This window comes from Hyla sarda, unplaced genomic scaffold (genome assembly GCF_029499605.1).
Source record: "Hyla sarda isolate aHylSar1 unplaced genomic scaffold, aHylSar1.hap1 scaffold_1000, whole genome shotgun sequence".
Classification (NCBI taxonomy): Eukaryota; Metazoa; Chordata; class Amphibia; order Anura; family Hylidae; genus Hyla; species Hyla sarda.
Genome location: NW_026607619.1, coordinates 47,203 through 73,608, shown reverse-complemented (window position 1 = coordinate 73,608; position 26,406 = coordinate 47,203). Strand labels below are relative to the sequence as shown.

The following is a 26,406-nucleotide window of genomic DNA, read 5'->3' as shown; positions in this document are numbered from 1 at the left end:
GTCGCAGAAATGTCACACATATTTGGCCTGCAACTTTCTGTGCGACAAATTCAGACAGGAAAAATCAGTATAAATCCTTAGAAAATTATCCCCCAGTGTCTCCATCTGCTGGCGGTATTGAATAAGCATTGCTGCACTGATGGGGTATGCATTAGACGAAAAAAAAGAAGAAAAAGAAGAATAATACGCCCAGAAAAGAGGCGAAAAGGAGAAAAACGTAAAAAAACGTGAAAAAAAAGTAAGAGGAAGAGAAGGGAAAAAAAGGTGGAAATGGGTTTAAAAGTGATTTAGGCGGAGAAATATATATATATATATATATATATATATATATATATATATATACGCGCACACACACACATATATATAAACGTATTCTCCGTTGAGATATTGCAGCCGCTGCTGTGTCCAGGCCCAGGAGCCTTAGCACTGTGCTGTGATGTCACTCAATACCACTGACATCACTAGGTGTAAACAACATCTCTCCTTTGCTGTGTATGTGACTATGGAGCTGTTTGGTGATGTCGTCTATTATGGCCTTCATAGAAGCAACAGGAGATTGTTGCATCCATCTAGAACCCTCAGAACTACAGTGCTATGATGTCACTCACTTCCACAGGCCTTGCAGAGTGTAAACAACAACAACCCAGCTTTGTTGTGTATGTAACCATAGGGATTTGTGATGTCACCTAGAACCTTCACAGCAGCGACAGCTTTATGAGGAGCATCAGCACTGCTCTGCCTGAGCAGAACCATCACCGCCATAGGTTGTCAAATAACCCGGGTTTAACCCACACAGGTAAGTCCAATGGGGTGCAGGCATGTCCTCTATGCTTACAGCTTCCCGTGGGTGTTGGTTTGATACCGTTTGGGGACAGCCAAGGAGGCATCTGCAGGCAACAAAGGTAGGTGTGTGCTTGTGTGTGTGTTTCCTATGCAGATCCTAAGCCCAGTGTCACATGCAAGTAGGAGGAGTAAGAAGGGTTCCTGGCAAATCCGGGTTATGGATTGCATTTAAAAAGGCCCCGTGGGAGTGCAATGGGCCCCTGTCTTGCTGCTTAGCAATAATGGTATGGGTTTAGGTTCTGCTGTGTGTACTGGTGGTTGACTGCCCCCCAGCCCAGAGTGTGCATGGAAAATTGTCTGGCAGCCTCCCTGACAGCAAGCAGTGATAGTGCCCATGAAGGGCACCTTGTTGGGCCCGCCCCTTTCACGGTTATCGCTTCTCGGCCTTTTGGCTAAGATCAAGTGTAGTATCTGTTCTTATCAGTTTAATATCTGATACGTCCCCTATCTGGGGACCATATATTAAATGGATTTTTGAGAACGGGGGCCGATTTCGAAGCTTGCTTCCGTCGCCCTATGCATTGACCCGATATGGCAGTATCTTCGGGTACAGTGCACCACCCCCTTACAGGGTTAAAAAGAAAGATTCCTACTTTCATTGCTACCTGCTTGCTGGCTAGCCAGCTAGCCAGCCCTGTGGGCCTTGCTGCTGCTGCAGCCAAAAAACAAAAGGTGGTGCTGCTGCTGCTTCTGCTGCTTCTGCTGCTTCTGCTTCTGCTTGTGTCTGGCCGCTGTTGGAGCGTCCAGGCACAGGACTTCTGCTGCTGCTGACTAAATGGCCTCCTTAATTGGATCATTTGAGTAGCCAGCACACCTGTGCAGGTAGGGCATGACATGATAGGCAGCTGCCTTGATAGCGGGTGGGTGCTGAATGTTCCTAATTGACAAAATAAGATTAATGCTTATGAAGAAATATAAAATCTCATCCCTTCCCCAATATCGCGCCACACCCCTACCCCTTAATTCCCTGGTTGAACTTGATGGACATATGTCTTTTTTCGACCGTACTAACTATGTAACTATGTAACATAACATGGGGGGGGGGGGGTCTCCTGGCTGTTCACACAGGTGTGTCATTGCTGTACATTGACCATGCATTGCTTCTGTGGTATTGCAAAGGCAAAGACAAATGCTTCCAGCCATCCATTGCACTAATGGATTGGTCATCAGCTGGCTGTCTATGTCCCGCATCAATATAGACCAAAGTACAGAGGGTTAGGCTATGCTATTGTGCACCTACCTGATGCATCAGAAGGTGCGAGGCCCTTGCTAAATTCTGTGCACAGACTTTGAGATCTATACTTTAGACTGTATCTAAACCTGCTCCAACATGGACTGACATTCTGGCCTACTTTCAGCCGATGCGACTTGTCTGTCGCTGAACAGTCGCTTTTTATGTATTCAGCACCTATGTATAATGTTGTAAAAATGCTCTAGAAGCTAAAGTCGCAGAAATGTCACACATATTTGGCCTGCAACTTTCTGTGCGACAAATTCAGACAGGAAAAATCAGTATAAATCCTTAGAAAATTATCCCCCAGTGTCTCCATCTGCTGGCGGTATTGAATAAGCATTGCTGCACTGATGGGGTATGCATTAGACGAAAAAAAAGAAGAAAAAGAAGAATAATACGCCCAGAAAAGAGGCGAAAAGGAGAAAAACGTAAAAAAACGTGAAAAAAAAGTAAGAGGAAGAGAAGGGAAAAAAAGGTGGAAATGGGTTTAAAAGTGATTTCGGCGGAGAAATATATATATATATATATATATATATATATATATATACGCGCACACACACACATATATATAAACGTATTCTCCGTTGAGATATTGCAGCCGCTGCTGTGTCCAGGCCCAGGAGCCTTAGCACTGTGCTGTGATGTCACTCAATACCACTGACATCACTAGGTGTAAACAACATCTCTCCTTTGCTGTGTATGTGACTATGGAGCTGTTTGGTGATGTCGTCTATTATGGCCTTCATAGAAGCAACAGGAGATTGTTGCATCCATCTAGAACCCTCAGAACTACAGTGCTATGATGTCACTCACTTCCACAGGCCTTGCAGAGTGTAAACAACAACAACCCAGCTTTGTTGTGTATGTAACCATAGGGATTTGTGATGTCACCTAGAACCTTCAAAGCAGCGACAGCTTTATGAGGAGCATCAGCACTGCTCTGCCTGAGCAGAACCATCACCGCCATAGGTTGTCAAATAACCCGGGTTTAACCCACACAGGTAAGTCCAATGGGGTGCAGGCATGTCCTCTATGCTTACAGCTTCCCGTGGGTGTTGGTTTGATACCGTTTGGGGACAGCCAAGGAGGCATCTGCAGGCAACAAAGGTAGGTGTGTGCTTGTGTGTGTGTTTCCTATGCAGATCCTAAGCCCAGTGTCACATGCAAGTAGGAGGAGTAAGAAGGGTTCCTGGCAAATCCGGGTTATGGATTGCATTTAAAAAGGCCCCGTGGGAGTGCAATGGGCCCCTGTCTTGCTGCTTAGCAATAATGGTATGGGTTTAGGTTCTGCTGTGTGTACTGGTGGTTGACTGCCCCCCAGCCCAGAGTGTGCATGGAAAATTGTCTGGCAGCCTCCCTGACAGCAAGCAGTGATAGTGCCCATGAAGGGCACCTTGTTGGGCCCGCCCCTTTCACGGTTATCGCTTCTCGGCCTTTTGGCTAAGATCACGTGTGGATTTCTGTGCGTGGTTTGGGTTGAAAGGAGTGGTGATCGGGGCCCTCTTTACGGGGGGCCCTGGATTGTTGCTGAGCTGCGATCGTGGGTTTTACCTGCAAAAATGAGCGAGAAGGCGCGTGGACTTGAGGACACGGTGCGGATCTACGTTCCTGGCGAGCACCGGGGGACGATCGGACTTGACCAAATCGTTGTGGAGATTCTTCGCAAGCTTGATTACCTACAGGTATGGAATGTATTGGCTATACAGGATTTTCCTAGGCAAGGAATTTATGATATTACTTTTTGTGGTTCTGAGATTTGCCAGAGAGTCTATATGGATCTTGAAGAAATGAAGAGGAAAAGTGAGCCTGCTATAATGAAGAAGATTAAAGTGGAACCGTTATTTATGAATACAACAAAGGTAGTAATTGTCCACATGTATAATCCTAAGGTTTCTGATGAAATGGTTACAAACTTTTTGTTCCGGTATTGCGAGGAAGTGAAATTTATAGGAAGACTTAAGAACAAGTTTGGGTACTTTAATTGTAAGAGAAAGTTTATTGTAAAATTTAAAAAAGATGAAGGAATGCAAGATGGAAGGAAGAGCATACCACAGGTGTTTTCTATCGGAGGAGAGAGAGGTTTCTGCTTTTATGAAGGCCAGTTGCAATATTGTAGAAAGTGCCATGCCTATGGCCATGTGCAGGATTATTGCCCTGAGAAAGGAGAATGTTGCAGAAATTGTGGGAAAACTGGTCATGAAGCAAGTATTTGTACAGAGAAGAAGACATGTGATATCTGTGGAAGTGAGGAACATTTGGCAAGAGGCTGTGATATGTGGTATAAAAAGAAGAGAAGTTATGCTGATGCAGCTGGGAATAGAGGAGAACAAAGAGAAAAAGGGGGAGGGAGGTTTGTTCCTGGAGTTGGTGAGAGTGTGAGTGTGAGTGTTAATGTGGCACAGGTGGCTGAGGAAAGTTCTGTGATAGTGGAGCACATTAGCACTCAGGAGAGGTCAGGGGAGGAGGGTGTTTCCACTGCTGTGACTGGTGAGGAGACAGGTGTGGGAGGTGAATTTACCTTGGTGAAAAAGAAAAAAGCAAAAAAAGTGAAAGTGGTGGAGAAAATTGAGACAGTGTATGGTGATGTTCTTTCTAGTGAAGAGGCTATGGATGATATTGAATGTCCAAACCCAATTGTGGGGGAGGAGGAGGGAATGGAAGTTGTTGGGTCATCTCAGAGATCTCTAACACCTGGTCAGAGAGTTTCTCGCAGTAAGGAAGAAGAGGAGGAGGAAGATGAGGATGTGCAGGTTGTGAATAAAAGGTGTAAGACAGGGAGCTGGTCTGAGGATCAGGAAGCCCTTGTTCTTGGTAGTGATAATGAAATAGACAGGGACTCTAACATAGGGTCGCCTGATTGTTTTGCAAGTTTACATAGGAAAGTTGAAGGCCAAAATGTTAATTTCTAAGTTAAGATGGATTTTAAAGCATTTGGTTTTCTTTTCCTAGTTATTATGACTTTGGTTGTAACAACTATTAATGTAAGAAGTATTGAGTCTGAAATTAGGAGAGCTGCAATTTTTGATATTCTTGAGAATGTTAGAAGTGATGTGATATGTTTACAGGAGTGTGCAATAAAGTCAGCACCTTATGCAAATGAGTGGAAGTGTGGGCAGTCCTTCTGGTCCACATGTGCAGAAAACAAAAATGAAGGTGTTGGGATTTTATTGCGAAACAGGGACATTAAAGTTTTAAATTGCCAAACTTTAGTACCTGGTCGTTGTATGGTTTTAATTTTTGAGGTTTTGGGCCAGAGGATGAGAATTTTTAATGTGTATGCTCCAGCAGAAAAACAAGCACGTTTGTCTTTTTTAGAGTCCCTTAAGTTTTTTATCCCTGGTCGTGAAGATACTATTATTGTTGGCGATTTTAACTGCATTAGATCCGTCAATGATCGTGAGAGCTCTGCTGAGGTTAGAACTGATATTACTTCCAATGTTTTAAATCAAATTATTCAAGACTTGCATTTTACTGATGTTGGACTGATGGTTAGCACTGATGAAAGATATACGTACATATCAGATAGTGGCCGCTGTAAATCCCGGATCGATTACATCCTGGTCTCTGATGGGATTAAGGTGGTCCGGTGCAATCAAATGATGTCAACTTTCTCAGACCACAAGATGGTGTTGGCTGAGATAAGTGTCACAGAGTCCCTTCATTTTGGGAGGGGGCTCTGGAAATTAAATGTAAGTCTATTGGAAGATGAGGAAGTAATGGCTGGTTTTAATCATGTGTTTTTATCCTGTGTTTCTAAACAACCTGATTTTAGTAATGTCTTAGTGTGGTGGGAATGGGCTAAAGGAGAGTTTTCTAATTTCTTTAAGATGTTTTGCATAAAGAGAGCACAAGAGAAGAGGAGGAGTGATGAAAGGCTTGTATCCCGGTTAGAGACTCTCTATAAGTTTAAACGTGTTGGTGTGGAGGTGGAGGATGAGATTGTTAAGGTGAAGGGGGAGATGAAAAAAAGGTTGTTGGAAAAGGGAAGGAATATTGTATATAAGTCTAAAGTGCAGCACCTAGAAGAAAATGAGCAGTGTACACGGTATTTCTTTAAAAAATGTTTTAATGCTAAAGGTGTTTTTAAATCTGTTTTTACCCCTACGGGGGAAGTTTTTGGAGAGGAGATGGTGAAGGAGATTGGCAGATTTTATGAGACACTCTTTAGTAATAAGAGCAGAGCCAGTGAGACGGAGATGAATGATTATTGTAATATTTTGGAGAATAATGTTCCTGTTGAAAAAGTAGATTTTTTGATTGATGATGTTAGTGAAGGGGAGATCAAGCAGGCCCTGGATAAGATGGCCAAAGGGAAGACACCAGGCTGTGATGGTCTCCCCACTGAGTTTTATTCCGCGTTCTGGAATATTTTAAGTAAAGAGTTTACACGGGTGGTGCAATATGTTTTTAACTCAGGTGTTTTAGCTGAATCTATGAAGAAAGGGGTCATAACATTAATTCATAAAAAAGGTGATGGCAGAGATCTTAAAAATTGGAGACCTATAACTTTATTAAATTGTGACTACAAGATAATTGCTAAGATTGTGGCTAATAGACTGAGTGATGTAGTGGACCACCTTGTGGGAGAATACCAAGTTTGTGCAGTACCGAAAAGAAAAATAACAGATAATTTATTGCTTTTAAGAGACTCTATTTATTACAGTAACTTTAACAAGAATGCACTGTTTGTTGAGTCCATAGATTTCGAAAAGGCTTATGATAAGGTTGCACATGATTTTATGTTCATTGCTTTAAAACACTTAGGTATTCCAGAAAAGTTATTATCTGTTATTATGAGTTTTTATCATGGGGTGACAAGTCAGATTTTAGTAAATGGGCATGTGGGGCCTGCTTTTAATGTCTTGTCTGGAGTCAGACAGGGATGCCCACTCTCCCCAATTCTGTTTATATGCGTTATAGAGGGCCTGTTGAAGAATGTGCAGAAAGATAAATGTGTGAGTGGTGTTTTTATTCCAGGTAGTGATGGTAGTAAGTTAAAGGTTTTAAGTTATATGGACGATGTGGTTTTTACTTGTACATCCCAAGCAGATCTCAACAGAGTAAATTTGCATGTGAGGATTTTTTGTTGTGTGGCTGGGATGAATGTGAACTGGGGGAAGTGCCAATTATGCAGTTTTGGGAACCAAGAGAATATAGTAGTGGATGGTGTTAAGGAAAAAGAAGACATTGAAGTGCTAGGAGTGATATTTGATAAAGACCTCAAAGGAAAGAAAAGTTATGAGACTTTGGACAGTAAAATTGAGAAGAAGCTATCCTTCTGGAGGTTAAGGAACTTGTCACTTAAAGGGAAAGTTCTTATCATTAAGTCTGTAATCCTACCGCTTCTCTTGTATACGGCTATGGTGCTTCCTCCAGGGAAGTTATGGACTAGGAGAGTCACAAGGAAGCTTTTTGTGTTCTTCTGGGGGTCTAAGATGGAGAAAATGAGAAGAGAAGAAGTGATGAAGAGTATGAATTTGGGCGGATATAACTTTCCAAACATTGATCTGTTTTTAAAGGTGCACTATTTTCTTTTAATTTTTAAATTGATACAGTGCAATAATAGGGCGGCAGACATGAGTAAATACCTTGCAGGATGGTTGTTTTCCAAATGGGGCTGGTGTGAGAGGGATTTGAGGAGACCCATAGCACATGTGATACCTACCTTCTATGTGCTCCTCAGGTCTTTCAATGATCAATTTGGTTTGAGCTCTTTAGGTGAACCTGATAAAAAGAAAATAGAACAAGAAATAAGGAAAAATGAGAGATTATATGAAGTACCATTCTGCACTAATGCTCAGTCTGTGAAGATTTGGAAGTTTTTTAAAGTTATTGGACTATCAAACAGACAAAAAGACGTTAGTTGGATGTCCTTTCATGGCTGCCTCCCAACCCGATCTTTTTTAAATGGAAGAGGTTTGAGAATAAGTGACAGATGCCCAAGAGAGGGTTGTGGAGGTAGAGAAGACTTAGTGCACCTTTATTGGGACTGTTTTTATGCAAAAGAATTTTTTATGTTTTTAAAGAAGTTTTTAATCCAACTCACTGGATATAACAGTTTTTCTTTTGAGAAAGTTTTTATTGGTCAAGATCTTAGTAAAAAGGAAGATACACGTACTAATTGGATTCTTTTTTCTGTTTTTAAAGAGGTTTTATGGGACTCACGCAATTTGCTTGTTTTTAAAAATGTTGTTATTTCTCCGAGGGAATTGAAAAGATTGTTTTTAGGAAGGATTTTTACTATCTTTCTACTGGACAAAAAGAGAATTGGTGAAGAAGAAGCGGAGAAAATCTGGATGCATACACGATGGAAACATTTATAAGAAGTACGTAAAGGAGAAAGCTGTAAGTTTTTGACCAATTTCTGTGATTGTTTTTGACATGTTTTTTTGTTTTGTTGTTTGGTCACTTTTTCTTGGCACTCGGTTCCCTTAGTTAGTTTTTTCCGTATGATGTTTTTTCAGATATTGTTTTAAGTGACGAGTCTTGGTAGGTGACCTGATGATCGTCCAAACAATAGTCTGTAACTGAGGAAAAAAAAAAAAAAAAAAATCTGTTCTTATCAGTTTAATATCTGATACGTCCCCTATCTGGGGACCATATATTAAATGGATTTTTGAGAACGGGGGCCGATTTCGAAGCTTGCTTCCGTCGCCCTATGCATTGACCCGATATGGCAGTATCTTCGGGTACAGTGCACCACCCCCTTACAGGGTTAAAAAGAAAGATTCCTACTTTCATTGCTACCTGCTTGCTGGCTAGCCAGCTAGCCAGCCCTGTGGGCCTTGCTGCTGCTGCAGCCAAAAAACAAAAGGTGGTGCTGCTGCTGCTGCTTCTGCTGCTTCTGCTTCTGCTTGTGTCTGGCCGCTGTTGGAGCGTCCAGGCACAGGACTTCTGCTGCTGCTGACTAAATGGCCTCCTTAATTGGATCATTTGAGTAGCCAGCACACCTGTGCAGGTAGGGCATGACATGATAGGCAGCTGCCTTGATAGCGGGTGGGTGCTGAATGTTCCTAATTGACAAAATAAGATTAATGCTTATGAAGAAATATAAAATCTCATCCCTTCCCCAATATCGCGCCACACCCCTACCCCTTAATTCCCTGGTTGAACTTGATGGACATATGTCTTTTTTCGACCGTACTAACTATGTAACTATGTAACATAACATTAGAGAGGTAAGTTCAGTAATATCTGTACCCCTGTTCATGATATTTAGAGATTCTCTGGTGTCTGGTATTGTGCCAAGGGACTGGCGCAAGGCGAATGTGGTGCCAATCTTCAAAAAGGGCTCTAGGTCTTCCCCAGGAAACTATAGACCGGTAAGTTTAACGTGCATTGTGGGTAAATTGTTTGAAGGACTTATAAGGGATTACATACAGGAATACATAGGGGATAATTGTATTATAAGTGATAGCCAGCATGGGTTTACTAAGGATAGAAGTTGTCAAACCAATCTAATTTGCTTTTATGAAGAGGTGAGTAGAAGCCTTGACAGAGGAATGGCTGTGGATATAGTGTTTCTGGATTTTGCTAAAGCATTTGATACTGTCCCTCATAGACGTCTGACAGGTAAGTTAAGGTCTTTGGGTTTGGAAATTTTAGTTTGTAACTGGATTGAACACTGGCTCATGGATCGTACCCAGAGAGTGGTGGTCAATGATTCGTACTCTGATTGGTCCCCGGTTATTAGTGGTGTACCCCAAGGTTCAGTACTGGGACCGCTGTTGTTTAATTTATTTATCAATGATATAGAGGATGGTATTAACAGCTCTGTTTCTATCTTTGCAGATGACACCAAGCTTTGTAGCACAGTACAGTCTATAGAGGATGTGCATAAGTTACAAGATGACTTGGATAGACTAAGTGTCTGGGCATCCACTTGGCAAATGAGGTTCAATGTGGATAAATGTAAAGTTATGCATCTGGGTACTAATAACCTGCATGCATCGTATGTCTTAGGGGGGATTAAACTGTCAGAGTCACTGGTAGAGAAGGATCTGGGTGTACTTGTAGATCACAGACTACAGAATAGCATGCAATGTCAGGCTGCTGCTTCCAAAGCCGGCAGGATATTGTCATGTATCAAAAGAGGCATGGACTCGAGGGACAGGGACATAATACTCCCCCTTTATAAAGCATTGGTACGGCCTCACCTGGAATATGCTGTTCAGTTTTGGTCACCTGTCCATAAAAGGGACACTGCGGAGTTGGAAAGGGTGCAGAGACGCGCGACTAAACTAATATGGGGCATGGAACATCTTAGCTATGAGGAGCGATTAAAGGAGTTACAATTGTTTAGTCTTGAGAAGAGACGTTTAAGGGGGGATATGATAAACGTATATAAGTATATTAATGGCCCATACAAAAAATATGGAGAAAAACTGTTCCAGGTTAAACCCCCCCAAAGGACGAGGGGGCACTCCCTCCGTCTGGAGAAAAAAAAGTTTAGTATCAAGGGGCGACACGCCTTCTTTACCGTGAGGACTGTGAATTTATGGAACGGTCTACCTCAGGAACTGGTCACAGCAGGAACAATTAACAGCTTTAAAACAGGATTAGATACATTCCTGGAACAAAATAAGATTAATGCTTATGAAGAAATATAAAATCTCATCCCTTCCCCAATAGCGCGCCACACCCCTACCCCTTAATTCCCTGGTTGAACTTGATGGACATATGTCTTTTTTCGACCGTACTAACTATGTAACTATGTAACTATGTAACATGGGGGGGGGGGGTGGGGGTCTCCTGGCTGTTCACACAGGTGTGTCATTGCTGTACATTGACCATGCATTGCTTCTGTGGTATTGCAAAGGCAAAGACAAATGCTTCCAGCCATCCATTGCACTAATGGATTGGTCATCAGCTGGCTGTCTATGTCCCGCATCAATATAGACAAAAGTACAGAGGGTTAGGCTATGCTATTGTGCACCTACCTGATGCATCAGAAGGTGCGAGGCCCTTGCTAAATTCTGTGCACAGACTTTGAGATCTATACTTTAGACTGTATCTAAACCTGCTCCAACATGGACTGACATTCTGGCCTACTTTCAGCCGATGCGACTTGTCTGTCGCTGAACAGTCGCTTTTTATGTATTCAGCACCTATGTATAATGTTGTAAAAATGCTCTAGAAGCTAAAGTCGCAGAAATGTCACACATATTTGGCCTGCAACTTTCTGTGCGACAAATTCAGACAGGAAAAATCAGTATAAATCCTTAGAAAATTATCCCCCAGTGTCTCCATCTGCTGGCGGTATTGAATAAGCATTGCTGCACTGATGGGGTATGCATTAGACGAAAAAAAAGAAGAAAAAGAAGAATAATACGCCCAGAAAAGAGGCGAAAAGGAGAAAAACGTAAAAAAACGTGAAAAAAAAGTAAGAGGAAGAGAAGGGAAAAAAAGGTGGAAATGGGTTTAAAAGTGATTTCGGCGGAGAAATATATATATATATATATATATATATATATATATATATATATATATACGCGCACACACACACGTATATATATACGTATTCTCCGTTGAGATATTGCAGCCGCTGCTGTGTCCAGGCCCAGGAGCCTTAGCACTGTGCTGTGATGTCACTCAATACCACTGACATCACTAGGTGTAAACAACATCTCTCCTTTGCTGTGTATGTGACTATGGAGCTGTTTGGTGATGTCGTCTATTATGGCCTTCATAGAAGCAACAGGAGATTGTTGCATCCATCTAGAACCCTCAGAACTACAGTGCTATGATGTCACTCACTTCCACAGGCCTTGCAGAGTGTAAACAACAACAACCCAGCTTTGTTGTGTATGTAACCATAGGGATTTGTGATGTCACCTAGAACCTTCACAGCAGCGACAGCTTTATGAGGAGCATCAGCACTGCTCTGCCTGAGCAGAACCATCACCGCCATAGGTTGTCAAATAACCCGGGTTTAACCCACACAGGTAAGTCCAATGGGGTGCAGGCATGTCCTCTATGCTTACAGCTTCCCGTGGGTGTTGGTTTGATACCGTTTGGGGACAGCCAAGGAGGCATCTGCAGGCAACAAAGGTAGGTGTGTGCTTGTGTGTGTGTTTCCTATGCAGATCCTAAGCCCAGTGTCACATGCAAGTAGGAGGAGTAAGAAGGGTTCCTGGCAAATCCGGGTTATGGATTGCATTTAAAAAGGCCCCGTGGGAGTGCAATGGGCCCCTGTCTTGCTGCTTAGCAATAATGGTATGGGTTTAGGTTCTGCTGTGTGTACTGGTGGTTGACTGCCCCCCAGCCCAGAGTGTGCATGGAAAATTGTCTGGCAGCCTCCCTGACAGCAAGCAGTGATAGTGCCCATGAAGGGCACCTTGTTGGGCCCGCCCCTTTCACGGTTATCGCTTCTCGGCCTTTTGGCTAAGATCAAGTGTCTTGCCCTAAGGTATTCGGGTACCCCTCTCCTCGGCCTTGTGGGATCGCCCAGGTTTATTGCCTGGGCTTCACCCACCTGCTGCTATTGGGGAGAGGGCTTAGTCCCAGGATAACGGGAAGGTGATCATCGGAGGACGGGTCTGCCGGAGAGGATGGCTAATGCGCCGAACGCTCCTAATACAGTACGGCTGTTTATCGAGGAGGAAAAGAGGAGTGCCTACGGGATTTTGCATGTCCAGCAGAAGGTCGTGGAGGGAGTGCTGAGGATGCCGCATGCTTCCATCTTCTGTGTCCAGGTCTTTCCCAGCCAAGGATTCTTTGACGTGACCTTCTACAACCTGGATGATCTCCGTACCTGTCTCTACCGGAGTAAGGAGAATGCTTCTCACCCTGACCTACAAGGGATCCGATTCATTTCCTGCGAGGCTCGGCCTAAGAAAGTTCCAGTGGTAGTGCATATGTACAACCCTTTTGTGCGGGATGAGGAGATCCAGACCTTTCTAAGAAGGTATTGTGTGTCTGTTTCTGGTGCGGAGAGGAAAAATAACATCCTGGGGACTTTCACAGGCATGAGACGTTTTTGGGTGGAGTTTAGGCCTGCCCCCGAGGGTGGTGCTGAAGGTTTTTGTCACCCCCCGCAGAACTTTGCGATAGGGAACAACAGGGGGTTTCTGCACTACCCGGGGATGCCAAGTTTTTGCCGGGACTGTTTTTGCTTTGGTCATACCAGAGAGAACTGTACAACCGGGCAAGTTTGCAGGAACTGCCACAAGCCTGATCACCGCACTGCAGACTGTCCCGAGAAACGCAAGTGTCATTTCTGTGGTTCTTCGGATCACCTGGCTAGGAGTTGCCCCACTTACCAGTCCGGGGCACCCCGATCATATGCAATGGCTCTTCGAGGTGGGACAGTTCCTGAGGACTCCAATGCTGCCAGGGCAGGCGATGCAGAGGTTAGCGTGCTGACCAGTGAAGCAGAGTCTGCCCCTGTTTTTCCTTCCATTTCTAGGTCTGTTCCGGATGCTTTGGTGGCAGAGGGGGAGAAGGCGGAGTCTGTTTCGGGGGCATCTGTTTCGGAGGCCTCTGATCCCCCAGAGGAGATGACTGTGGACAAAGAATCCTTGAAGAGAAAGATGCCGGTGGAAGAATCGGAGGATGACTGTCCGACTCCTCAGAGTCAAAGGATTGAGGACTTTCCTAGCCCGGGAAGGGAGGAGGCAGGTGGAGGGTCGTCATGTCAGATTGATTCTGACTCCTCTTTATCCTCCCTGGGCACAGGTTATTTGGAGGAATGTTCAGTCAAAAAATTGACAAAGACTCTTAAGTTTAAGGAAGGGGAGGCAAAAAATAAGGGTAGAGGTCGGGGAAAGGCTAGGCCTCCTTTTGATAATGCTTGATTTTGTATTTCCTTTTTTTCCTTCAAATGTTTGAATGAGTTTAACAATTGGTTCTCTAAATGTCCGCAGTATTAGATCTTTAGAAAGGAGATCCGCCATTTTTGATTTACTTTCTGGATATTCTTTTGATGTTTTAGGTCTCCAGGAGTGCTGCTTGGATGGGGAGCCAAATATCTCCTGGCCTTATGGGCAATCGGTATGGTCTGGTTCAATGGAACGTAATTCGGGGGTGGGGATTTTGTTCAAAAGTAATGAGTTTGTTGTTAAAAAAGTTGTCCATATTGTTCCGGGTAGGGTATTATTAGTGCATTTTATTTTCAGGGGTTTCACATATAAAGTAATTAATGTTTATGCTCCAACTGGGAGGAAGGAAAGAGGGGAGGTGTTTGAGAAATTATATTTCTTTTTGAGTGGGAGGGATGATGTGTTCCTTATAGGGGATTTCAATTGTATAATAACAGAGGGGGATAGGAGTAGTACTACGGTGGGTGGTGGGTCTGGTTTAGACAGTACTAGTAAGCAGCTTAAAGAGATTGTAAATTTATTTGGGTTAAAGGATTCCTTTGTTGCCCATAATGATGGTACTATCGGTTATACATATTTTTCTAACAATACAAGTTCGCGTATTGATTTCATTTTTGTCTCAAAACTAATGTCTGTTTCTAATTTCAGACGGAGGAGGTTACCGTTCACGGATCATGCCTGGATTGAGTGTGTGGTAAAAGGTGGTGGTCTAAGTGAGTATGGAAAGGGTGTTTGGAAGTTGAATGTGTCTTTATTGGATAATGAATGTGTATTACAAGAATATAGGGAGCGTTTTGATGGATGGGTGTTGAGGAAGGATGCATTTTATAGTGTGGTTGAGTGGTGGGAGTGGGTGAAGTTAGAGACTAAAAGGTTTTTTATTAAAAAAGGGTGTGAGAAAGGGAGGAAAGATAGAGAAGAGTATGAGAGATGGCAAAGAAGGTTAGAGTATTTGTATGAATTGAGGCGTTTGGGGATGAGTGTTGAGAAGGAGATTGAGGAAGCTCGTGGAAGTGTGAATGAGTGTCTGGAGAGGAATGGAAGGAAGATTATTGCACAGGCTAGGGTTGAAGTGAAAGAGAAGGATGAGAAATGTAGCAAATTTTTCTTTAAAAAGGCATTCAGTAAAAAAACTGAGATGATGAGTGTTTTTAAGAATGATGGGGTAGAGGTCTTTGGTAAGGATGAGGTGTTAGAGGAAGTGTGGAAGTTTTATTCTGATTTATTCACGGAGAAGGAGCGGGACGTGACTCTAGAGGAGGAATGTTTGGGATATGTGGATAAGCGTTTGGATGAAATTGATGGGTTCTTTATGGAAGAGGATGTGAGGAAGAGTGAGGTGGAGGATGCTGTGAATGGGATGAAGAAAGGAAAGGTGGCAGGGAGTGATGGTTTGCCTGTGGAATTTTATCTTGTGTTTTGGGATATGTTAGGGGATTATGTATGGGAGGTGTGTAAGGAAGTACTTAGGAGAGGGAAGTTATCTAAAAGTATGAGTGAGAGTGTGACTGTGTTATTGTTTAAAAAAGGGGATAAGAGGGATCTTAAAAATTGGAGGCCTATAGCGCTCTTGAATTGTGATTACAAAATTATTGCTAAAGTTATTGCGAATAGGTTAAAGGATGTGATTGATTGTATGGTAGGTGAGGAGCAAATGTGTGCAGTGCCTGATCGTAGGATTTCTGAATGTCTGTTAGGTCTGAGGGATGTATTGTGGGACTGTAAAACTAGGAAGCAAGGTGTGGCTGTTGTTACGGTGGATTTTGAAAAAGCGTATGATAGGGTGGTGCATGATTTATTGTTTAGGGTTTTGAGGAGGATGAATGTGCCGGACAGAATGGTGAAGTGGATTGAATGTTTGTATAGGGACATTTATAGTAAGATTCAGGTCAATGGTTTTCTGAGTAGGGAGGTGAGTATAAAATCTGGAGTGCGGCAGGGGTGTCCCCTGTCGCCAATTCTTTTTATTTGTATGATTGAGCCTTTGTTGGGGATGATTAGGAGAGATAAGGTGATGCGGGGTATAGAAATACCTGGTAGTCATGGGAAGGATATGCGAGTGATTGGTTACATGGATGATGTTACTGTTGTATGTAAGTCAATGGCAGGGGTAAGGCGTGCTAAGTTATTGATTGAGTGTTTCTGTTTAATGAGTGGGTTTAAGCTTAATGTTGGGAAGAGTGGTTGTAAATTTTTTGAGGGGTGGGGAGAGAGTGGGTTGTGCGAGTGGCCTGTGAGAGAGGGGGGTGTGGAAGTGCTTGGGGTGGTGTTTGATAATGATTTGTATGGGAAAGAAAGTTGGGAGAGGGTTTTGGGGAGGGTGGGGAATAAAATAAACTTCTGGTCTTTAAGGACTTTATCGATTGAGGGAAGGATTCTGGTTATTAAAGCTGTTATAATTCCTATTTTGCTTTATGTTAATTATGTGTTTCCTCCACCGGATAGGTGTCTGGCAAGAATTATCAGGCAGATCTTTGTTTTCTTATGGAATTCAAGGATGGAGAAATTGAGTCGTGGGAAGGTGGTGAAAAGCAGAATGCATGGTGGTAAAGGAATGATGAATGTGGAAGTGTTCCTGGCTGTGAAGTATGTCAGTTTTTGTCTCGCTATAAGTAAGAAGGAATGTGTGTTTGGGTGCATGGTAAGGTATTTGGCTGGTAATGTGTTGTTGAAATATAAGCTAATGGAAAGGGACTTAAGGGTACCTGTAAGTTTTGAGGTTCCTTGGTTCTATCAGAGAATAGGGCGGTGTGTCAGGAAAAATAATCTGGAATGTGTGACTGAATGGAATGATAGTAAGAAGGTGATGAAAGTGTTGGAGCAGAGAGAAACAGTGGAATGTGTGGGAGGTCTGTCTGAGAAGGATTGTAAGGTAGTGTGGAAAAATGTCAGTCACAAGGAACTGACAAATAAACAAAAGGACTTGTCTTGGATGTTAGCTCATGGGTGTCTGCCAACAAGGGAATTTCAGAGGAGAAGGAGATTGGTAGACAGTGAAGTGTGTCCCAGGGATGGTTGCGGTGGATGTGAAAATTATGTACATGTGTTTTGGGAGTGTGGTTATGCGAAGTCTGTGTGGAGAAGAATGTCTGGTCTAATTAAAAATCTTACTGGAATTGAAATCTTATCCTTTAATATGATGATGTTTGGTTTGTGTGCAGTGGAGAAAGAGAAGGCAAGAGTGTTATGGTTCATAGTAAATTGTGTAAAAGAGGTTCTGTGGGATGTAAGGAATATTAGGATTTTCAATCAAACTGAAGTAAGTGTGAAGGAGTGTCTGGGCATGATCCGTGGTAAAATTTACCTTTACGTATTATGTGATAGGAAAAACTATGGTTCTGATGATGCAGAGGGGATCTGGAAACACAAAAAATGGAAGTACTGGTTATGATTGTATTCTTATTTGTCTTTCTTTTTCTTTTCTTACAGATTATATCTTGATATGAAGGGACAGTTGGAGGGACAGAATCCGCTGCAATTTATTTTTTCTGAGGGAAAGTCATGAAGGGAAAGCTTTTTGTTATATGTACATGTAAAGACATGCTTCCTGTATATATTGTATATGTCAAATATGTGTTATTCATGTGTTTTCAGATGAATATGTAATTTTGTGAATGATTTACTTGGTTATGTATTGTATATTTCCTTTTCAATAAAAAAAAAAAAAAAAAAATCTGTTCTTATCAGTTTAATATCTGATACGTCCCCTATCTGGGGACCATATATTAAATGGATTTTTGAGAACGGGGGCCGATTTCGAAGCTTGCTTCCGTCGCCCTATGCATTGACCCGATATGGCAGTATCTTCGGGTACAGTGCACCACCCCCTTACAGGGTTAAAAAGAAAGATTCCTACTTTCATTGCTACCTGCTTGCTGGCTAGCCAGCTAGCCAGCCCTGTGGGCCTTGCTGCTGCTGCAGCCAAAAAACAAAAGGTGGTGCTGCTGCTGCTTCTGCTGCTTCTGCTTCTGCTTGTGTCTGGCCGCTGTTGGAGCGTCCAGGCACAGGACTTCTGCTGCTGCTGACTAAATGGCCTCCTTAATTGGATCATTTGAGTAGCCAGCACACCTGTGCAGGTAGGGCATGACATGATAGGCAGCTGCCTTGATAGCGGGTGGGTGCTGAATGTTCCTAATTGACAAAATAAGATTAATGCTTATGAAGAAATATAAAATCTCATCCCTTCCCCAATATCGCGCCACACCCCTACCCCTTAATTCCCTGGTTGAACTTGATGGACATATGTCTTTTTTCGACCGTACTAACTATGTAACTATGTAACATAACATGGGGGGGGGGGGGGGGGGTCTCCTGGCTGTTCACACAGGTGTGTCATTGCTGTACATTGACCATGCATTGCTTCTGTGGTATTGCAAAGGCAAAGACAAATGCTTCCAGCCATCCATTGCACTAATGGATTGGTCATCAGCTGGCTGTCTATGTCCCGCATCAATATAGACCAAAGTACAGAGGGTTAGGCTATGCTATTGTGCACCTACCTGATGCATCAGAAGGTGCGAGGCCCTTGCTAAATTCTGTGCACAGACTTTGAGATCTATACTTTAGACTGTATCTAAACCTGCTCCAACATGGACTGACATTCTGGCCTACTTTCAGCCGATGCGACTTGTCTGTCGCTGAACAGTCGCTTTTTATGTATTCAGCACCTATGTATAATGTTGTAAAAATGCTCTAGAAGCTAAAGTCGCAGAAATGTCACACATATTTGGCCTGCAACTTTCTGTGCGACAAATTCAGACAGGAAAAATCAGTATAAATCCTTAGAAAATTATCCCCCAGTGTCTCCATCTGCTGGCGGTATTGAATAAGCATTGCTGCACTGATGGGGTATGCATTAGACGAAAAAAAAGAAGAAAAAGAAGAATAATACGCCCAGAAAAGAGGCGAAAAGGAGAAAAACGTAAAAAAACGTGAAAAAAAAGTAAGAGGAAGAGAAGGGAAAAAAAGGTGGAAATGGGTTTAAAAGTGATTTCGGCGGAGAAATATATATATATATATATATATATATATATATATATATATATACGCGCACACACACACATATATATAAACGTATTCTCCGTTGAGATATTGCAGCCGCTGCTATGTCCAGGCCCAGGAGCCTTAGCACTGTGCTGTGATGTCACTCAATACCACTGACATCACTAGGTGTAAACAACATCTCTCCTTTGCTGTGTATGTGACTATGGAGCTGTTTGGTGATGTCGTCTATTATGGCCTTCATAGAAGCAACAGGAGATTGTTGCATCCATCTAGAACCCTCAGAACTACAGTGCTATGATGTCACTCACTTCCACAGGCCTTGCAGAGTGTAAACAACAACAACCCAGCTTTGTTGTGTATGTAACCATAGGGATTTGTGATGTCACCTAGAACCTTCACAGCAGCGACAGCTTTATGAGGAGCATCAGCACTGCTCTGCCTGAGCAGAACCATCACCGCCATAGGTTGTCAAATAACCCGGGTTTAACCCACACAGGTAAGTCCAATGGGGTGCAGGCATGTCCTCTATGCTTACAGCTTCCCGTGGGTGTTGGTTTGATACCGTTTGGGGACAGCCAAGGAGGCATCTGCAGGCAACAAAGGTAGGTGTGTGCTTGTGTGTGTGTTTCCTATGCAGATCCTAAGCCCAGTGTCACATGCAAGTAGGAGGAGTAAGAAGGGTTCCTGGCAAATCCGGGTTATGGATTGCATTTAAAAAGGCCCCGTGGGAGTGCAATGGGCCCCTGTCTTGCTGCTTAGCAATAATGGTATGGGTTTAGGTTATGCTGTGTGTACTGGTGGTTGACTGCCCCCCAGCCCAGAGTGTGCATGGAAAATTGTCTGGCAGCCTCCCTGACAGCAAGCAGTGATAGTGCCCATGAAGGGCACCTTGTTGGGCCCGCCCCTTTCACGGTTATCGCTTCTCGGCCTTTTGGCTAAGATCACGTGTGGATTTCTGTGCGTGGTTTGGGTTGAAAGGAGTGGTGATCGGGGCCCTCTTTACGGGGGGCCCTGGATTGTTGCTGAGCTGCGATCGTGGGTTTTACCTGCAAAAATGAGCGAGAAGGCGCGTGGACTTGAGGACACGGTGCGGATCTACGTTCCTGGCGAGCACCGGGGGACGATCGGACTTGACCAAATCGTTGTGGAGATTCTTCGCAAGCTTGATTACCTACAGGTATGGAATGTATTGGCTATACAGGATTTTCCTAGGCAAGGAATTTATGATATTACTTTTTGTGGTTCTGAGATTTGCCAGAGAGTCTATATGGATCTTGAAGAAATGAAGAGGAAAAGTGAGCCTGCTATAATGAAGAAGATTAAAGTGGAACCGTTATTTATGAATACAACAAAGGTAGTAATTGTCCACATGTATAATCCTAAGGTTTCTGATGAAATGGTTACAAACTTTTTGTTCCGGTATTGCGAGGAAGTGAAATTTATAGGAAGACTTAAGAACAAGTTTGGGTACTTTAATTGTAAGAGAAAGTTTATTGTAAAATTTAAAAAAGATGAAGGAATGCAAGATGGAAGGAAGAGCATACCACAGGTGTTTTCTATCGGAGGAGAGAGAGGTTTCTGCTTTTATGAAGGCCAGTTGCAATATTGTAGAAAGTGCCATGCCTATGGCCATGTGCAGGATTATTGCCCTGAGAAAGGAGAATGTTGCAGAAATTGTGGGAAAACTGGTCATGAAGCAAGTATTTGTACAGAGAAGAAGACATGTGATATCTGTGGAAGTGAGGAACATTTGGCAAGAGGCTGTGATATGTGGTATAAAAAGAAGAGAAGTTATGCTGATGCAGCTGGGAATAGAGGAGAACAAAGAGAAAAAGGGGGAGGGAGGTTTGTTCCTGGAGTTGGTGAGAGTGTGAGTGTGAGTGTTAATGTGGCACAGGTGGCTGAGGAAAGTTCTGTGATAGTGGAGCACATTAGCACTCAGGAGAGGTCAGGGGAGGAGGGTGTTTCCACTGCTGTGACTGGTGAGGAGACAGGTGTGGGAGGTGAATTTACCTTGGTGAAAAAGAAAAAAGCAAAAAAAGTGAAAGTGGTGGAGAAAATTGAGACAGTGTATGGTGATGTTCTTTCTAGTGAAGAGGCTATGGATGATATTGAATGTCCAAACCCAATTGTGGGGGAGGAGGAGGGAATGGAAGTTGTTGGGTCATCTCAGAGATCTCTAACACCTGGTCAGAGAGTTTCTCGCAGTAAGGAAGAAGAGGAGGAGGAAGATGAGGATGTGCAGGTTGTGAATAAAAGGTGTAAGACAGGGAGCTGGTCTGAGGATCAGGAAGCCCTTGTTCTTGGTAGTGATAATGAAATAGACAGGGACTCTAACATAGGGTCGCCTGATTGTTTTGCAAGTTTACATAGGAAAGTTGAAGGCCAAAATGTTAATTTCTAAGTTAAGATGGATTTTAAAGCATTTGGTTTTCTTTTCCTAGTTATTATGACTTTGGTTGTAACAACTATTAATGTAAGAAGTATTGAGTCTGAAATTAGGAGAGCTGCAATTTTTGATATTCTTGAGAATGTTAGAAGTGATGTGATATGTTTACAGGAGTGTGCAATAAAGTCAGCACCTTATGCAAATGAGTGGAAGTGTGGGCAGTCCTTCTGGTCCACATGTGCAGAAAACAAAAATGAAGGTGTTGGGATTTTATTGCGAAACAGGGACATTAAAGTTTTAAATTGCCAAACTTTAGTACCTGGTCGTTGTATGGTTTTAATTTTTGAGGTTTTGGGCCAGAGGATGAGAATTTTTAATGTGTATGCTCCAGCAGAAAAACAAGCACGTTTGTCTTTTTTAGAGTCCCTTAAGTTTTTTATCCCTGGTCGTGAAGATACTATTATTGTTGGCGATTTTAACTGCATTAGATCCGTCAATGATCGTGAGAGCTCCGCTGAGGTTAGAACTGATATTACTTCCAATGTTTTAAATCAAATTATTCAAGACTTGCATTTTACTGATGTTGGACTGATGGTTAGCACTGATGAAAGATATACGTACATATCAGATAGTGGCCGCTGTAAATCCCGGATCGATTACATCCTGGTCTCTGATGGGATTAAGGTGGTCCGGTGCAATCAAATGATGTCAACTTTCTCAGACCACAAGATGGTGTCGGCTGAGATAAGTGTCACAGAGTCCCTTCATTTTGGGAGGGGGCTCTGGAAATTAAATGTAAGTCTATTGGAAGATGAGGAAGTAATGGCTGGTTTTAATCATGTGTTTTTATCCTGTGTTTCTAAACAACCTGATTTTAGTAATGTCTTAGTGTGGTGGGAATGGGCTAAAGGAGAGTTTTCTAATTTCTTTAAGATGTTTTGCATAAAGAGAGCACAAGAGAAGAGGAGGAGTGATGAAAGGCTTGTATCCCGGTTAGAGACTCTCTATAAGTTTAAACGTGTTGGTGTGGAGGTGGAGGATGAGATTGTTAAGGTGAAGGGGGAGATGAAAAAAAGGTTGTTGGAAAAGGGAAGGAATATTGTATATAAGTCTAAAGTGCAGCACCTAGAAGAAAATGAGCAGTGTACACGGTATTTCTTTAAAAAATGTTTTAATGCTAAAGGTGTTTTTAAATCTGTTTTTACCCCTACGGGGGAAGTTTTTGGAGAGGAGATGGTGAAGGAGATTGGCAGATTTTATGAGACACTCTTTAGTAATAAGAGCAGAGCCAGTGAGACGGAGATGAATGATTATTGTAATATTTTGGAGAATAATGTTCCTGTTGAAAAAGTAGATTTTTTGATTGATGATGTTAGTGAAGGGGAGATCAAGCAGGCCCTGGATAAGATGGCCAAAGGGAAGACACCAGGCTGTGATGGTCTCCCCGCTGAGTTTTATTCCGCGTTCTGGAATATTTTAAGTAAAGAGTTTACACGGGTGGTGCAATATGTTTTTAACTCAGGTGTTTTAGCTGAATCTATGAAGAAAGGGGTCATAACATTAATTCATAAAAAAGGTGATGGCAGAGATCTTAAAAATTGGAGACCTATAACTTTATTAAATTGTGACTACAAGATAATTGCTAAGATTGTGGCTAATAGACTGAGTGATGTAGTGGACCACCTTGTGGGAGAATACCAAGTTTGTGCAGTACCGAAAAGAAAAATAACAGATCATTTATTGCTTTTAAGAGACTCTATTTATTACAGTAACTTTAACAAGAATGCACTGTTTGTTGAGTCCATAGATTTCGAAAAGGCTTATGATAAGGTTGCACATGATTTTATGTTCATTGCTTTAAAACACTTAGGTATTCCAGAAAAGTTATTATCTGTTATTATGAGTTTTTATCATGGGGTGACAAGTCAGATTTTAGTAAATGGGCATGTGGGGCCTGCTTTTAATGTCTTGTCTGGAGTCAGACAGGGATGCCCACTCTCCCCAATTCTGTTTATATGCGTTATAGAGGGCCTGTTGAAGAATGTGCAGAAAGATAAATGTGTGAGTGGTGTTTTTATTCCAGGTAGTGATGGTAGTAAGTTAAAGGTTTTAAGTTATATGGACGATGTGGTTTTTACTTGTACATCCCAAGCAGATCTCAACAGAGTAAATTTGCATGTGAGGATTTTTTGTTGTGTGGCTGGGATGAATGTGAACTGGGGGAAGTGCCAATTATGCAGTTTTGGGAACCAAGAGAATATAGTAGTGGATGGTGTTAAGGAAAAAGAAGACATTGAAGTGCTAGGAGTGATATTTGATAAAGACCTCAAAGGAAAGAAAAGTTATGAGACTTTGGACAGTAAAATTGAGAAGAAGCTATCCTTCTGGAGGTTAAGGAACTTGTCACTTAAAGGGAAAGTTCTTATCATTAAGTCTGTAATCCTACCGCTTCTCTTGTATACGGCTATGGTGCTTCCTCCAGGGAAGTTATGGACTAGGAGAGTCACAAGGAAGCTTTTTGTGTTCTTCTGGGGGTCTAAGATGGAGAAAATGAGAAGAGAAGAAGTGATGAAGAGTATGAATTTGGGCGGATATAACTTTCCAAACATTGATCTGTTTTTAAAGGTGCACTATTTTCTTTTAATTTTTAAATTGATACAGTGCAATAATAGGGCGGCAGACATGAGTAAATACCTTGCAGGATGGTTGTTTTCCAAATGGGGCTGGTGTGAGAGGGATTTGAGGAGACCCATAGCACATGTGATACCTACCTTCTATGTGCTCCTCAGGTCTTTCAATGATCAATTTGGTTTGAGCTCTTTAGGTGAACCTGATAAAAAGAAAATAGAACAAGAAATAAGGAAAAATGAGAGATTATATGAAGTACCATTCTGCACTAATGCTCAGTCTGTGAAGCTTTGGAAGTTTTTTAAAGTTATTGGACTATCAAACAGACAAAAAGACGTTAGTTGGATGTCCTTTCATGGCTGCCTCCCAACCCGATCTTTTTTAAATGGAAGAGGTTTGAGAATAAGTGACAGATGCCCAAGAGAGGGTTGTGGAGGTAGAGAAGACTTAGTGCACCTTTATTGGGACTGTTTTTATGCAAAAGAATTTTTTATGTTTTTAAAGAAGTTTTTAATCCAACTCACTGGATATAACAGTTTTTCTTTTGAGAAAGTTTTTATTGGTCAAGATCTTAGTAAAAAGGAAGATACACGTACTAATTGGATTCTTTTTTCTGTTTTTAAAGAGGTTTTATGGGACTCACGCAATTTGCTTGTTTTTAAAAATGTTGTTATTTCTCCGAGGGAATTGAAAAGATTGTTTTTAGGAAGGATTTTTACTATCTTTCTACTGGACAAAAAGAGAATTGGTGAAGAAGAAGCGGAGAAAATCTGGATGCATACACGATGGAAAAATTTATAAGAAGTACGTAAAGGAGAAAGCTGTAAGTTTTTGACCAATTTCTGTGATTGTTTTTGACATGTTTTTTTTGTTTTGTTGTTTGGTCACTTTTTCTTGGCACTCGGTTCCCTTAGTTAGTTTTTTCCGTATGATGTTTTTTCAGATATTGTTTTAAGTGACGAGTCTTGGTAGGTGACCTGATGATCGTCCAAACAATAGTCTGTAACTGAGGAAAAAAAAAAAAAAAAAAAAAAAAAAAATCTGTTCTTATCAGTTTAATATCTGATACGTCCCCTATCTGGGGACCATATATTAAATGGATTTTTGAGAACGGGGGCCGATTTCGAAGCTTGCTTCCGTCGCCCTATGCATTGACCCGATATGGCAGTATCTTCGGGTACAGTGCACCACCCCCTTACAGGGTTAAAAAGAAAGATTCCTACTTTCATTGCTACCTGCTTGCTGGCTAGCCAGCTAGCCAGCCCTGTGGGCCTTGCTGCTGCTGCAGCCAAAAAACAAAAGGTGGTGCTGCTGCTGCTTCTGCTGCTTCTGCTGCTTCTGCTTCTGCTTGTGTCTGGCCGCTGTTGGAGCGTCCAGGCACAGGACTTCTGCTGCTGCTGACTAAATGGCCTCCTTAATTGGATCATTTGAGTAGCCAGCACACCTGTGCAGGTAGGGCATGACATGATAGGCAGCTGCCTTGATAGCGGGTGGGTGCTGAATGTTCCTAATTGACAAAATAAGATTAATGCTTATGAAGAAATATAAAATCTCATCCCTTCCCCAATATCGCGCCACACCCCTACCCCTTAATTCCCTGGTTGAACTTGATGGACATATGTCTTTTTTCGACCGTACTAACTATGTAACTATGTAACATAACATGGGGGGGGGGGGGGGGGGGGTCTCCTGGCTGTTCACACAGGTGTGTCATTGCTGTACATTGACCATGCATTGCTTCTGTGGTATTGCAAAGGCAAAGACAAATGCTTCCAGCCATCCATTGCACTAATGGATTGGTCATCAGCTGGCTGTCTATGTCCCGCATCAATATAGACCAAAGTACAGAGGGTTAGGCTATGCTATTGTGCACCTACCTGATGCATCAGAAGGTGCGAGGCCCTTGCTAAATTCTGTGCACAGACTTTGAGATCTATACTTTAGACTGTATCTAAACCTGCTCCAACATGGACTGACATTCTGGCCTACTTTCAGCCGATGCGACTTGTCTGTCGCTGAACAGTCGCTTTTTATGTATTCAGCACCTATGTATAATGTTGTAAAAATGCTCTAGAAGCTAAAGTCGCAGAAATGTCACACATATTTGGCCTGCAACTTTCTGTGCGACAAATTCAGACAGGAAAAATCAGTATAAATCCTTAGAAAATTATCCCCCAGTGTCTCCATCTGCTGGCGGTATTGAATAAGCATTGCTGCACTGATGGGGTATGCATTAGACGAAAAAAAAGAAGAAAAAGAAGAATAATACGCCCAGAAAAGAGGCGAAAAGGAGAAAAACGTAAAAAAACGTGAAAAAAAAGTAAGAGGAAGAGAAGGGAAAAAAAGGTGGAAATGGGTTTAAAAGTGATTTCGGCGGAGAAATATATATATATATATATATATATATATATATATATATATATATATACGCGCACACACACACATATATATAAACGTATTCTCCGTTGAGATATTGCAGCCGCTGCTGT

General features: G+C 42.3%; 4 non-coding genes across 4 annotated transcripts; all 4 read left to right on the top strand.

Moving 5' to 3' along the window:
- The first annotated feature begins 1,215 nt into the window (after positions 1–1,215).
- LOC130298431 (U2 spliceosomal RNA) lies at positions 1,216–1,406 on the top strand. Its single transcript, XR_008849796.1, has one exon. It is a non-coding gene; the product is annotated as a U2 spliceosomal RNA (small nuclear RNA).
- Positions 1,407–8,593: 7,187 nt separating this feature from the next.
- LOC130298457 (U2 spliceosomal RNA) lies at positions 8,594–8,782 on the top strand. The gene has a single exon (XR_008849818.1). It is a non-coding gene; the product is annotated as a U2 spliceosomal RNA (small nuclear RNA).
- An 8,755-nt stretch (positions 8,783–17,537) lies between these two features.
- LOC130298450 (U2 spliceosomal RNA) lies at positions 17,538–17,722 on the top strand. Its single transcript, XR_008849814.1, has one exon. It is a non-coding gene; the product is annotated as a U2 spliceosomal RNA (small nuclear RNA).
- A 7,190-nt stretch (positions 17,723–24,912) lies between these two features.
- LOC130298458 (U2 spliceosomal RNA) lies at positions 24,913–25,110 on the top strand. The gene has a single exon (XR_008849819.1). It is a non-coding gene; the product is annotated as a U2 spliceosomal RNA (small nuclear RNA).
- The last annotated feature ends 1,296 nt before the right edge of the window (positions 25,111–26,406 follow it).